This window comes from Pongo abelii, chromosome 17 (genome assembly GCF_028885655.2).
Source record: "Pongo abelii isolate AG06213 chromosome 17, NHGRI_mPonAbe1-v2.0_pri, whole genome shotgun sequence".
NCBI classification, from domain to species: domain Eukaryota; kingdom Metazoa; phylum Chordata; class Mammalia; order Primates; family Hominidae; genus Pongo; species Pongo abelii.
Genome location: NC_072002.2, coordinates 18,464,228 through 18,477,796, shown reverse-complemented (window position 1 = coordinate 18,477,796; position 13,569 = coordinate 18,464,228).

Below are 13,569 nucleotides of genomic sequence, written 5' to 3'. Positions count from 1 at the left end.
TTTCATTCCCAGCATAGGCCTCAAAGCGCTCCAAATATCCACTTGCAGAATCTACGAAAAGAGTGTTTCAAAGCTGCTCTTTCAAAAGCAAGGTTCAAGTCTGTGTGTTGAATGCACTCATCTGAAAGAAGTTTCTGAGAATGCTTCTGTCTAGTTCTTACGTGAAGATATTTCCTTTTCCAGCTTAGGCCTCAAAGCGCTCCAAATAAACACTTGCAAATTCTACAAAAGGAGTGTTTCAAAAGAGTTCTATCAAAAGGAACGTTCAAGTCTGTGAGTTGAATGCACTTATCATACCGAAGTTTCCTGGAATGCTTCTGTCTAGTTTTTATGTGAGGACATTTCCTTTTCCAGCATAGGCCTCAAAGCACTCCAAATATCCACTTGCAGATTCTACAAAAAGAGTGTTTCAAAACTGCTCTATCAAAAGCAAGCTTCAACACTGTGAGTAGAATGCACTCATCACAAAGAAGTTTCTGAGAATGCTTCTGTCTAGTTTTTATGTGAAGAGATTTCCTTTTCCAACACAGGCCTCAAAGCGCTCCAAATAAACACTTGCAGATTCTATAAAAGGAGTGTTTCGAAACTGCTCTTTCAAGACGAACGTTCAAGTCTGTGAGTTGAATGCACTCATCACACAGAAGTTTCTGAGAATGCTTCTGTCTAGTTTTTATGTGAAGATATTTCCTTTTCCAGCATAGGCCTCAAAACGCTCCAAATATCCTCTTGCAGATTCTACAAAAAGAGTGTTTCAAAACTGTTCTATCAAAAGGAAGGTTCAACTCTGTGAGTTGAATGACTGCATCGTGAAGAACTTTCTGAGAATGCTTCTCTGTAGTTTTTAGGTGAAGATATTCCAAAACCCAGCACAGGCCTCGAAGTGCTCCAAATAACCACTTGCAGATTTTACCAAAAGAGTGTTTCAAAACTGCTCTTTCTATAGGTAAGTTCAAGTCTGTGAGTTGAATGCACTCAACACAAAGAAGGTTCTGAGAATGCTTCTGTTCAGTTTTTATGTGAAGATATTCCCTTTTCCAGCATAGGCCTCAAACGGCTCCAAATATCCACTTGCAGATTCTACAAAAAGAGTGTTTCCAAACTTCTCTATCAATTGGTAGGTTCAACTCTGTGAGTTGAATGAACTCATCACAAAGAAGTTTCTGAGAATCCTTCTCTCTAGCTTTTATGTGAAGATATTTCCTTTTCCAACATAGGCCTCAAGGTGCTCCGAATAAACACTTGCAGATTCTACAAACTTAATGTTTCAAAACTGTTCTATCAAAAGGAACGTTGAAGTCTGTGAGTTGAATGCACTCATCACAAAGAAGTTTCTCAGAATGCTTCCGTCTAGTTTTTAGGTGAAGAGATTTCATTTCCCAGCATAGGCCTCAAAGCGCTCCAAATATCCACTTGCAGATTCTATAAGAAGAGTGTTTCCAAACTGCTCTTTCAAAAGGAAGCTTCAAGTCTGTGAGTTGAATGCACTCATCACAAAGAAGTTTCTGAGAATGCTTCCGTCTAGTTTCTATATGAAGATATTTCCTTTTCCAACATAGGCCCCAAAGTGCTCCAAATAAACCCTTGCAGATTCTACAAAAGGAGTGTTTCAAAACTGCTCTTTCTATAGGTAAGTTCAAGTCTGTGAGTTGAATGCACTCAACACAAAGAAGTTTCTGAGAATGCTTCTGTTCAGTTTTTATGTGAAGATATTTCCTTTTCCAGCATAGGCCTCAAACGGCTCCAAATATCCACTTGCAGATTCTACAAAAAGAGTGTTTCCAAACTTCTCTATCAACTGGTAGGTTCAACTCTGTGAGTTGAATGAACTCATCACAAAGAAGTTTCTGAGAATCCTTCTCTCTAGTTTTTATGTGAAGATATTTCCTTTTCCAACATAGGCCTCAAAGCGCTCCAAATAAACACATGCAGATTCTACAAACGGAGTGTTTCAAAACTGTTCTATCAAAGGGAACGTTCAAGTCTGTGAGTTGAATGTACTCATCACACAGATGTTTCTCAGAATGCTTCTGTCTAGTTTTTAGGTGAAGAGATTTCATTCCCAGCATAGGCCTCAAAGCGCTCCAAATATCCACTTGCAGAATCTACGAAAAGAGTGTTTCAAAGCTGCTCTTTCAAAAGCAAGGTTCAAGTCTGTGTGTTGAATGCACTCATCTGAAAGAAGTTTCTGAGAATGCTTCTGTCTAGTTCTTACGTGAAGATATTTCCTTTTCCAGCTTAGGCCTCAAAGCGCTCCAAATAAACACTTGCAAATTCTACAAAAGGAGTGTTTCAAAAGAGTTCTATCAAAAGGAACGTTCAAGTCTGTGAGTTGAATGCACTTATCATACCGAAGTTTCCTGGAATGCTTCTGTCTAGTTTTTATGTGAGGACATTTCCTTTTCCAGCATAGGCCTCAAAGCACTCCAAATATCCACTTGCAGATTCTACAAAAAGAGTGTTTCAAAACTGCTCTATCAAAAGCAAGCTTCAACACTGTGAGTAGAATGCACTCATCACAAAGAAGTTTCTGAGAATGCTTCTGTCTAGTTTTTATGTGAAGAGATTTCCTTTTCCAACACAGGCCTCAAAGCGCTCCAAATAAACACTTGCAGATTCTATAAAAGGAGTGTTTCGAAACTGCTCTTTCAAGACGAACGTTCAAGTCTGTGAGTTGAATGCACTCATCACACAGAAGTTTCTGAGAATGCTTCTGTCTAGTTTTTATGTGAAGATATTTCCTTTTCCAGCATAGGCCTCAAAACGCTCCAAATATCCTCTTGCAGATTCTACAAAAAGAGTGTTTCAAAACTGTTCTATCAAAAGGAAGGTTCAACTCTGTGAGTTGAATGACTGCATCGTGAAGAACTTTCTGAGAATGCTTCTCTGTAGTTTTTAGGTGAAGATATTCCAAAACCCAGCACAGGCCTCGAAGTGCTCCAAATAACCACTTGCAGATTTTACCAAAAGAGTGTTTCAAAACTGCTCTTTCTATAGGTAAGTTCAAGTCTGTGAGTTGAATGCACTCAACACAAAGAAGTTTCTGAGAATGCTTCTGTTCAGTTTTTATGTGAAGATATTCCCTTTTCCAGCATAGGCCTCAAACGGCTCCAAATATCCACTTGCAGATTCTACAAAAAGAGTGTTTCCAAACTTCTCTATCAATTGGTAGGTTCAACTCTGTGAGTTGAATGAACTCATCACAAAGAAGTTTCTGAGAATCCTTCTCTCTAGCTTTTATGTGAAGATATTTCCTTTTCCAACATAGGCCTCAAGGTGCTCCGAATAAACACTTGCAGATTCTACAAACTTAATGTTTCAAAACTGTTCTATCAAAAGGAACGTTGAAGTCTGTGAGTTGAATGCACTCATCACAAAGAAGTTTCTCAGAATGCTTCCGTCTAGTTTTTAGGTGAAGAGATTTCATTTCCCAGCATAGGCCTCAAAGCGCTCCAAATATCCACTTGCAGATTCTATAAGAAGAGTGTTTCCAAACTGCTCTTTCAAAAGGAAGCTTCAAGTCTGTGAGTTGAATGCACTCATCACAAAGAAGTTTCTGAGAATGCTTCCGTCTAGTTTCTATATGAAGATATTTCCTTTTCCAACATAGGCCCCAAAGTGCTCCAAATAAACCCTTGCAGATTCTACAAAAGGAGTGTTTCAAAACTGCTCTTTCTATAGGTAAGTTCAAGTCTGTGAGTTGAATGCACTCAACACAAAGAAGTTTCTGAGAATGCTTCTGTTCAGTTTTTATGTGAAGATATTTCCTTTTCCAGCATAGGCCTCAAACGGCTCCAAATATCCACTTGCAGATTCTACAAAAAGAGTGTTTCCAAACTTCTCTATCAACTGGTAGGTTCAACTCTGTGAGTTGAATGAACTCATCACAAAGAAGTTTCTGAGAATCCTTCTCTCTAGTTTTTATGTGAAGATATTTCCTTTTCCAACATAGGCCTCAAAGCGCTCCAAATAAACACATGCAGATTCTACAAACGGAGTGTTTCAAAACTGTTCTATCAAAGGGAACGTTCAAGTCTGTGAGTTGAATGTACTCATCACACAGATGTTTCTCAGAATGCTTCTGTCTAGTTTTTAGGTGAAGAGATTTCATTCCCAGCATAGGCCTCAAAGCGCTCCAAATATCCACTTGCAGAATCTACGAAAAGAGTGTTTCAAAGCTGCTCTTTCAAAAGCAAGGTTCAAGTCTGTGTGTTGAATGCACTCATCTGAAAGAAGTTTCTGAGAATGCTTCTGTCTAGTTCTTACGTGAAGATATTTCCTTTTCCAGCTTAGGCCTCAAAGCGCTCCAAATAAACACTTGCAAATTCTACAAAAGGAGTGTTTCAAAAGAGTTCTATCAAAAGGAACGTTCAAGTCTGTGAGTTGAATGCACTTATCATACCGAAGTTTCCTGGAATGCTTCTGTCTAGTTTTTATGTGAGGACATTTCCTTTTCCAGCATAGGCCTCAAAGCACTCCAAATATCCACTTGCAGATTCTACAAAAAGAGTGTTTCAAAACTGCTCTATCAAAAGCAAGCTTCAACACTGTGAGTAGAATGCACTCATCACAAAGAAGTTTCTGAGAATGCTTCTGTCTAGTTTTTATGTGAAGAGATTTCCTTTTCCAACACAGGCCTCAAAGCGCTCCAAATAAACACTTGCAGATTCTATAAAAGGAGTGTTTCGAAACTGCTCTTTCAAGACGAACGTTCAAGTCTGTGAGTTGAATGCACTCATCACACAGAAGTTTCTGAGAATGCTTCTGTCTAGTTTTTATGTGAAGATATTTCCTTTTCCAGCATAGGCCTCAAAACGCTCCAAATATCCTCTTGCAGATTCTACAAAAAGAGTGTTTCAAAACTGTTCTATCAAAAGGAAGGTTCAACTCTGTGAGTTGAATGACTGCATCGTGAAGAACTTTCTGAGAATGCTTCTCTGTAGTTTTTAGGTGAAGATATTCCAAAACCCAGCACAGGCCTCGAAGTGCTCCAAATAACCACTTGCAGATTTTACCAAAAGAGTGTTTCAAAACTGCTCTTTCTATAGGTAAGTTCAAGTCTGTGAGTTGAATGCACTCAACACAAAGAAGTTTCTGAGAATGCTTCTGTTCAGTTTTTATGTGAAGATATTCCCTTTTCCAGCATAGGCCTCAAACGGCTCCAAATATCCACTTGCAGATTCTACAAAAAGAGTGTTTCCAAACTTCTCTATCAATTGGTAGGTTCAACTCTGTGAGTTGAATGAACTCATCACAAAGAAGTTTCTGAGAATCCTTCTCTCTAGCTTTTATGTGAAGATATTTCCTTTTCCAACATAGGCCTCAAGGTGCTCCGAATAAACACTTGCAGATTCTACAAACTTAATGTTTCAAAACTGTTCTATCAAAAGGAACGTTGAAGTCTGTGAGTTGAATGCACTCATCACAAAGAAGTTTCTCAGAATGCTTCCGTCTAGTTTTTAGGTGAAGAGATTTCATTTCCCAGCATAGGCCTCAAAGCGCTCCAAATATCCACTTGCAGATTCTATAAGAAGAGTGTTTCCAAACTGCTCTTTCAAAAGGAAGCTTCAAGTCTGTGAGTTGAATGCACTCATCACAAAGAAGTTTCTGAGAATGCTTCCGTCTAGTTTCTATATGAAGATATTTCCTTTTCCAACATAGGCCCCAAAGTGCTCCAAATAAACCCTTGCAGATTCTACAAAAGGAGTGTTTCAAAACTGCTCTTTCTATAGGTAAGTTCAAGTCTGTGAGTTGAATGCACTCAACACAAAGAAGTTTCTGAGAATGCTTCTGTTCAGTTTTTATGTGAAGATATTTCCTTTTCCAGCATAGGCCTCAAACGGCTCCAAATATCCACTTGCAGATTCTACAAAAACAGTGTTTCCAAACTTCTCTATCAATTGGTAGGTTCAACTCTGTGAGTTGAATGAACTCATCACAAAGAAGTTTCTGAGAATCCTTCTCTCTAGTTTTTATGTGAAGATATTTCCTTTTCCAGCATAGGCCTCAAAGCGCTCCAAATAAACACATGCAGATTCTACAAAAGGAGTGTTTCAAAACTGTTCTATCAAAGGGAACGTTCAAGTGTGTGAGTTGAATGTACTCATCACACAGATGTTTCTCAGAATGCTTCTGTCTAGATTTTAGGTGAAGAGATTTCATTCCCAGCATAGGCCTCAAAGCGCTCCAAATATCCACTTGCAGAATCTACGAAAAGAGTGTTTCAAAGCTGCTCTTTCAAAAGCAAGGTTCAAGTCTGTGTGTTGAATGCACTCATCTGAAAGAAGTTTCTGAGAATGCTTCTGTCTAGTTCTTACGTGAAGATATTTCCTTTTCCAGCTTAGGCCTCAAAGCGCTCCAAATAAACACTTGCAAATTCTACAAAAGGAGTGTTTCAAAAGAGTTCTATCAAAAGGAAAGTTCAAGTCTGTGAGTTGAATGCACTTATCATACCGAAGTTTCCTGGAATGCTTCTGTCTAGTTTTTATGTGAAGACATTTCCTTTTCCAGCATAGGCGTCAAAGCACTCCAAATATCCACTTGCAGATTCTACAAAAAGAGTGTTTCAAAACTGCTCTATCAAAAGCAAGCTTCAACACTGTGAGTAGAATGCACTCATCACAAAGAAGTTTCTGAGAATGCTTCTGTCTAGTTTTTATGTGAAGAGATTTCCTTTTCCAACATAGGCCTCGAAGCGCTCCAAATAAACACTTGCAGATTCTACAAAAGGAGTGTTTCGAAACTGCTCTTTCAAGACGAACGTTCAAGTCTGTGAGTTGAATGCACTCATCACACAGAAGTTTCTGAGAATGCTTCTGTCTAGTTTTTATGTGAAGATATTTCCTTTTCCAGCATAGGCCTCAAAACGCTCCAAATATCCTCTTGCAGATTCTACAAAAAGAGTGTTTCAAAACTGTTCTATCAAAAGGAAGGTTCAACTCTGTGAGTTGAATGAATGCATCGTGAAGAACTTTCTGAGAATGCTTCTCTGTAGTTTTTAGGTGAAGATATTCCAAAACCCAGCACAGGCCTCGAAGTGCTCCAAATAACCACTTGCAGATTTTACCAAAAGAGTGTTTCAAAACTGCTCTTTCTATAGGTAAGTTCAAGTCTGTGAGTTGAATGCACTCAACACAAAGAAGTTTCTGAGAATGCTTCTGTTCAGTTTTTATGTGAAGACATTTCCTTTTCCAGCATAGGCCTCAAACGGCTCCAAATATCCACTTGCAGATTCTACAAAAAGAGTGTTTCCAAACTTCTCTATCAATTGGTAGGTTCAACTCTGTGAGTTGAATGAACTCATCACAAAGAAGTTTCTGAGAATCCTTCTCTCTAGCTTTTATGTGAAGATATTTCCTTTTCCAACATAGGCCTCAAGGTGCTCCGAATAAACACTTGCAGATTCTACAAACTTAATGTTTCAAAACTGTTCTATCAAAAGGAACGTTGAAGTCTGTGAGTTGAATGCACTCATCGCAAAGAAGTTTCTCAGAATGCTTCCGTCTAGTTTTTAGGTGAAGAGATTTCATTTCCCAGCATAGGCCTCAAAGCGCTCCAAATATCCACTTGCAGATTCTATAAGAAGAGTGTTTCCAAACTGCTCTTTCAAAAGGAAGCTTCAAGTCTGTGAGTTGAATGCACTCATCACAAAGAAGTTTCTGAGAATGCTTCCGTCTAGTTTCTATATGAAGATATTTCCTTTTCCAACATAGGCCCCAAAGTGCTCCAAATAAACCCTTGCAGATTCTACAAAAGGAGTGTTTCAAAACTGCTCTTTCTATAGGTAAGTTCAAGTCTGTGAGTTGAATGCACTCAACACAAAGAAGTTTCTGAGAATGCTTCTGTTCAGTTTTTATGTGAAGATATTTCCTTTTCCAGCATAGGCCTCAAACGGCTCCAAATATCCACTTGCAGATTCTACAAAAAGAGTGTTTCCAAACTTCTCTATCAACTGGTAGGTTCAACTCTGTGAGTTGAATGAACTCATCACAAAGAAGTTTCTGAGAATCCTTCTCTCTAGTTTTTATGTGAAGATATTTCCTTTTCCAACATAGGCCTCAAAGCGCTCCAAATAAACACATGCAGATTCTACAAACGGAGTGTTTCAAAACTGTTCTATCAAAGGGAACGTTCAAGTCTGTGAGTTGAATGTACTCATCACACAGATGTTTCTCAGAATGCTTCTGTCTAGTTTTTAGGTGAAGAGATTTCATTCCCAGCATAGGCCTCAAAGCGCTCCAAATATCCACTTGCAGAATCTACGAAAAGAGTGTTTCAAAGCTGCTCTTTCAAAAGCAAGGTTCAAGTCTGTGTGTTGAATGCACTCATCTGAAAGAAGTTTCTGAGAATGCTTCTGTCTAGTTCTTACGTGAAGATATTTCCTTTTCCAGCTTAGGCCTCAAAGCGCTCCAAATAAACACTTGCAAATTCTACAAAAGGAGTGTTTCAAAAGAGTTCTATCAAAAGGAACGTTCAAGTCTGTGAGTTGAATGCACTTATCATACCGAAGTTTCCTGGAATGCTTCTGTCTAGTTTTTATGTGAGGAGATTTCCTTTTACAGCATAGGCCTCAAAGCACTCCAAATATCCACTTGCAGATTCTACAAAAAGAGTGTTTCAAAACTGCTCTATCAAAAGCAAGCTTCAACACTGTGAGTAGAATGCACTCATCACAAAGAAGTTTCTGAGAATGCTTCTGTCTAGTTTTTATGTGAAGAGATTTCCTTTTCCAACACAGGCCTCAAAGCGCTCCAAATAAACACTTGCAGATTCTATAAAAGGAGTGTTTCGAAACTGCTCTTTCAAGACGAACGTTCAAGTCTGTGAGTTGAATGCACTCATCACACAGAAGTTTCTGAGAATGCTTCTGTCTAGTTTTTATGTGAAGATATTTCCTTTTCCAGCATAGGCCTCAAAACGCTCCAAATATCCTCTTGCAGATTCTACAAAAAGAGTGTTTCAAAACTGTTCTATCAAAAGGAAGGTTCAACTCTGTGAGTTGAATGACTGCATCGTGAAGAACTTTCTGAGAATGCTTCTCTGTAGTTTTTAGGTGAAGATATTCCAAAACCCAGCACAGGCCTCGAAGTGCTCCAAATAACCACTTGCAGATTTTACCAAAAGAGTGTTTCAAAACTGCTCTTTCTATAGGTAAGTTCAAGTCTGTGAGTTGAATGCACTCAACACAAAGAAGTTTCTGAGAATGCTTCTGTTCAGTTTTTATGTGAAGATATTCCCTTTTCCAGCATAGGCCTCAAACGGCTCCAAATATCCACTTGCAGATTCTACAAAAAGAGTGTTTCCAAACTTCTCTATCAATTGGTAGGTTCAACTCTGTGAGTTGAATGAACTCATCACAAAGAAGTTTCTGAGAATCCTTCTCTCTAGCTTTTATGTGAAGATATTTCCTTTTCCAACATAGGCCTCAAGGTGCTCCGAATAAACACTTGCAGATTCTACAAACTTAATGTTTCAAAACTGTTCTATCAAAAGGAACGTTGAAGTCTGTGAGTTGAATGCACTCATCACAAAGAAGTTTCTCAGAATGCTTCCGTCTAGTTTTTAGGTGAAGAGATTTCATTTCCCAGCATAGGCCTCAAAGCGCTCCAAATATCCACTTGCAGATTCTATAAGAAGAGTGTTTCCAAACTGCTCTTTCAAAAGGAAGCTTCAAGTCTGTGAGTTGAATGCACTCATCACAAAGAAGTTTCTGAGAATGCTTCCGTCTAGTTTCTATATGAAGATATTTCCTTTTCCAACATAGGCCCCAAAGTGCTCCAAATAAACCCTTGCAGATTCTACAAAAGGAGTGTTTCAAAACTGCTCTTTCTATAGGTAAGTTCAAGTCTGTGAGTTGAATGCACTCAACACAAAGAAGTTTCTGAGAATGCTTCTGTTCAGTTTTTATGTGAAGATATTTCCTTTTCCAGCATAGGCCTCAAACGGCTCCAAATATCCACTTGCAGATTCTACAAAAAGAGTGTTTCCAAACTTCTCTATCAACTGGTAGGTTCAACTCTGTGAGTTGAATGAACTCATCACAAAGAAGTTTCTGAGAATCCTTCTCTCTAGTTTTTATGTGAAGATATTTCCTTTTCCAACATAGGCCTCAAAGCGCTCCAAATAAACACATGCAGATTCTACAAACGGAGTGTTTCAAAACTGTTCTATCAAAGGGAACGTTCAAGTCTGTGAGTTGAATGTACTCATCACACAGATGTTTCTCAGAATGCTTCTGTCTAGTTTTTAGGTGAAGAGATTTCATTCCCAGCATAGGCCTTATAGCGCTCCAAATATCCACTTGCAAAATCTACGAAAAGAGTGTTTCAAAGCTGCTCTTTCAAAAGCAAGGTTCAAGTCTGTGTGTTGAATGCACTCATCTGAAAGAAGTTTCTGAGAATGCTTCTGTCTAGTTCTTACGTGAAGATATTTCCTTTTCCAGCTTAGGCCTCAAAGCGCTCCAAATAAACACTTGCAAATTCTACAAAAGGAGTGTTTCAAAAGAGTTCTATCAAAAGGAACGTTCAAGTCTGTGAGTTGAATGCACTTATCATACCGAAGTTTCCTGGAATGCTTCTGTCTAGTTTTTATGTGAGGACATTTCCTTTTCCAGCATAGGCCTCAAAGCACTCCAAATATCCACTTGCAGATTCTACAAAAAGAGTGTTTCAAAACTGCTCTATCAAAAGCAAGCTTCAACACTGTGAGTAGAATGCACTCATCACAAAGAAGTTTCTGAGAATGCTTCTGTCTAGTTTTTATGTGAAGAGATTTCCTTTTCCAACACAGGCCTCAAAGCGCTCCAAATAAACACTTGCAGATTCTATAAAAGGAGTGTTTCGAAACTGCTCTTTCAAGACGAACGTTCAAGTCTGTGAGTTGAATGCACTCATCACACAGAAGTTTCTGAGAATGCTTCTGTCTAGTTTTTATGTGAAGATATTTCCTTTTCCAGCATAGGCCTCAAAACGCTCCAAATATCCTCTTGCAGATTCTACAAAAAGAGTGTTTCAAAACTGTTCTATCAAAAGGAAGGTTCAACTCTGTGAGTTGAATGAATGCATCGTGAAGAACTTTCTGAGAATGCTTCTCTGTAGTTTTTAGGTGAAGATATTCCAAAACCCAGCACAGGCCTCGAAGTGCTCCAAATAACCACTTGCAGATTTTACCAAAAGAGTGTTTCAAAACTGCTCTTTCTATAGGTAAGTTCAAGTCTGTGAGTTGAATGCACTCAACACAAAGAAGTTTCTGAGAATGCTTCTGTTCAGTTTTTATGTGAAGATATTCCCTTTTCCAGCATAGGCCTCAAACGGCTCCAAATATCCACTTGCAGATTCTACAAAAAGAGTGTTTCCAAACTTCTCTATCAATTGGTAGGTTCAACTCTGTGAGTTGAATGAACTCATCACAAAGAAGTTTCTGAGAATCCTTCTCTCTAGCTTTTATGTGAAGATATTTCCTTTTCCAACATAGGCCTCAAGGTGCTCCGAATAAACACTTGCAGATTCTACAAACTTAATGTTTCAAAACTGTTCTATCAAAAGGAACGTTGAAGTCTGTGAGTTGAATGCACTCATCACAAAGAAGTTTCTCAGAATGCTTCCGTCTAGTTTTTAGGTGAAGAGATTTCATTTCCCAGCATAGGCCTCAAAGCGCTCCAAATATCCACTTGCAGATTCTATAAGAAGAGTGTTTCCAAACTGCTCTTTCAAAAGGAAGCTTCAAGTCTGTGAGTTGAATGCACTCATCACAAAGAAGTTTCTGAGAATGCTTCCGTCTAGTTTCTATATGAAGATATTTCCTTTTCCAACATAGGCCCCAAAGTGCTCCAAATAAACCCTTGCAGATTCTACAAAAGGAGTGTTTCAAAACTGCTCTTTCTATAGGTAAGTTCAAGTCTGTGAGTTGAATGCACTCAACACAAAGAAGTTTCTGAGAATGCTTCTGTTCAGTTTTTATGTGAAGATATTTCCTTTTCCAGCATAGGCCTCAAACGGCTCCAAATATCCACTTGCAGATTCTACAAAAAGAGTGTTTCCAAACTTCTCTATCAACTGGTAGGTTCAACTCTGTGAGTTGAATGAACTCATCACAAAGAAGTTTCTGAGAATCCTTCTCTCTAGTTTTTATGTGAAGATATTTCCTTTTCCAACATAGGCCTCAAAGCGCTCCAAATAAACACATGCAGATTCTACAAACGGAGTGTTTCAAAACTGTTCTATCAAAGGGAACGTTCAAGTCTGTGAGTTGAATGTACTCATCACACAGATGTTTCTCAGAATGCTTCTGTCTAGTTTTTAGGTGAAGAGATTTCATTCCCAGCATAGGCCTCAAAGCGCTCCAAATATCCACTTGCAGAATCTACGAAAAGAGTGTTTCAAAGCTGCTCTTTCAAAAGCAAGGTTCAAGTCTGTGTGTTGAATGCACTCATCTGAAAGAAGTTTCTGAGAATGCTTCTGTCTAGTTCTTACGTGAAGATATTTCCTTTTCCAGCTTAGGCCTCAAAGCGCTCCAAATAAACACTTGCAAATTCTACAAAAGGAGTGTTTCAAAAGAGTTCTATCAAAAGGAACGTTCAAGTCTGTGAGTTGAATGCACTTATCATACCGAAGTTTCCTGGAATGCTTCTGTCTAGTTTTTATGTGAGGACATTTCCTTTTCCAGCATAGGCCTCAAAGCACTCCAAATATCCACTTGCAGATTCTACAAAAAGAGTGTTTCAAAACTGCTCTATCAAAAGCAAGCTTCAACACTGTGAGTAGAATGCACTCATCACAAAGAAGTTTCTGAGAATGCTTCTGTCTAGTTTTTATGTGAAGAGATTTCCTTTTCCAACACAGGCCTCAAAGCGCTCCAAATAAACACTTGCAGATTCTATAAAAGGAGTGTTTCGAAACTGCTCTTTCAAGACGAACGTTCAAGTCTGTGAGTTGAATGCACTCATCACACAGAAGTTTCTGAGAATGCTTCTGTCTAGTTTTTATGTGAAGATATTTCCTTTTCCAGCATAGGCCTCAAAACGCTCCAAATATCCTCTTGCAGATTCTACAAAAAGAGTGTTTCAAAACTGTTCTATCAAAAGGAAGGTTCAACTCTGTGAGTTGAATGACTGCATCGTGAAGAACTTTCTGAGAATGCTTCTCTGTAGTTTTTAGGTGAAGATATTCCAAAACCCAGCACAGGCCTCGAAGTGCTCCAAATAACCACTTGCAGATTTTACCAAAAGAGTGTTTCAAAACTGCTCTTTCTATAGGTAAGTTCAAGTCTGTGAGTTGAATGCACTCAACACAAAGAAGTTTCTGAGAATGCTTCTGTTCAGTTTTTATGTGAAGATATTTCCTTTTCCAGCATAGGCCTCAAACGGCTCCAAATATCCACTTGCAGATTCTACAAAAAGAGTGTTTCCAAACTTCTCTATCAATTGGTAGGTTCAACTCTGTGAGTTGAATGAACTCATCACAAAGAAGTTTCTGAGAATCCTTCTCTCTAGCTTTTATGTGAAGATATTTCCTTTTCCAACATAGGCCTCAAGGTGCTCCGAATAAACACTTGCAGATTCTACAAACTTAATGT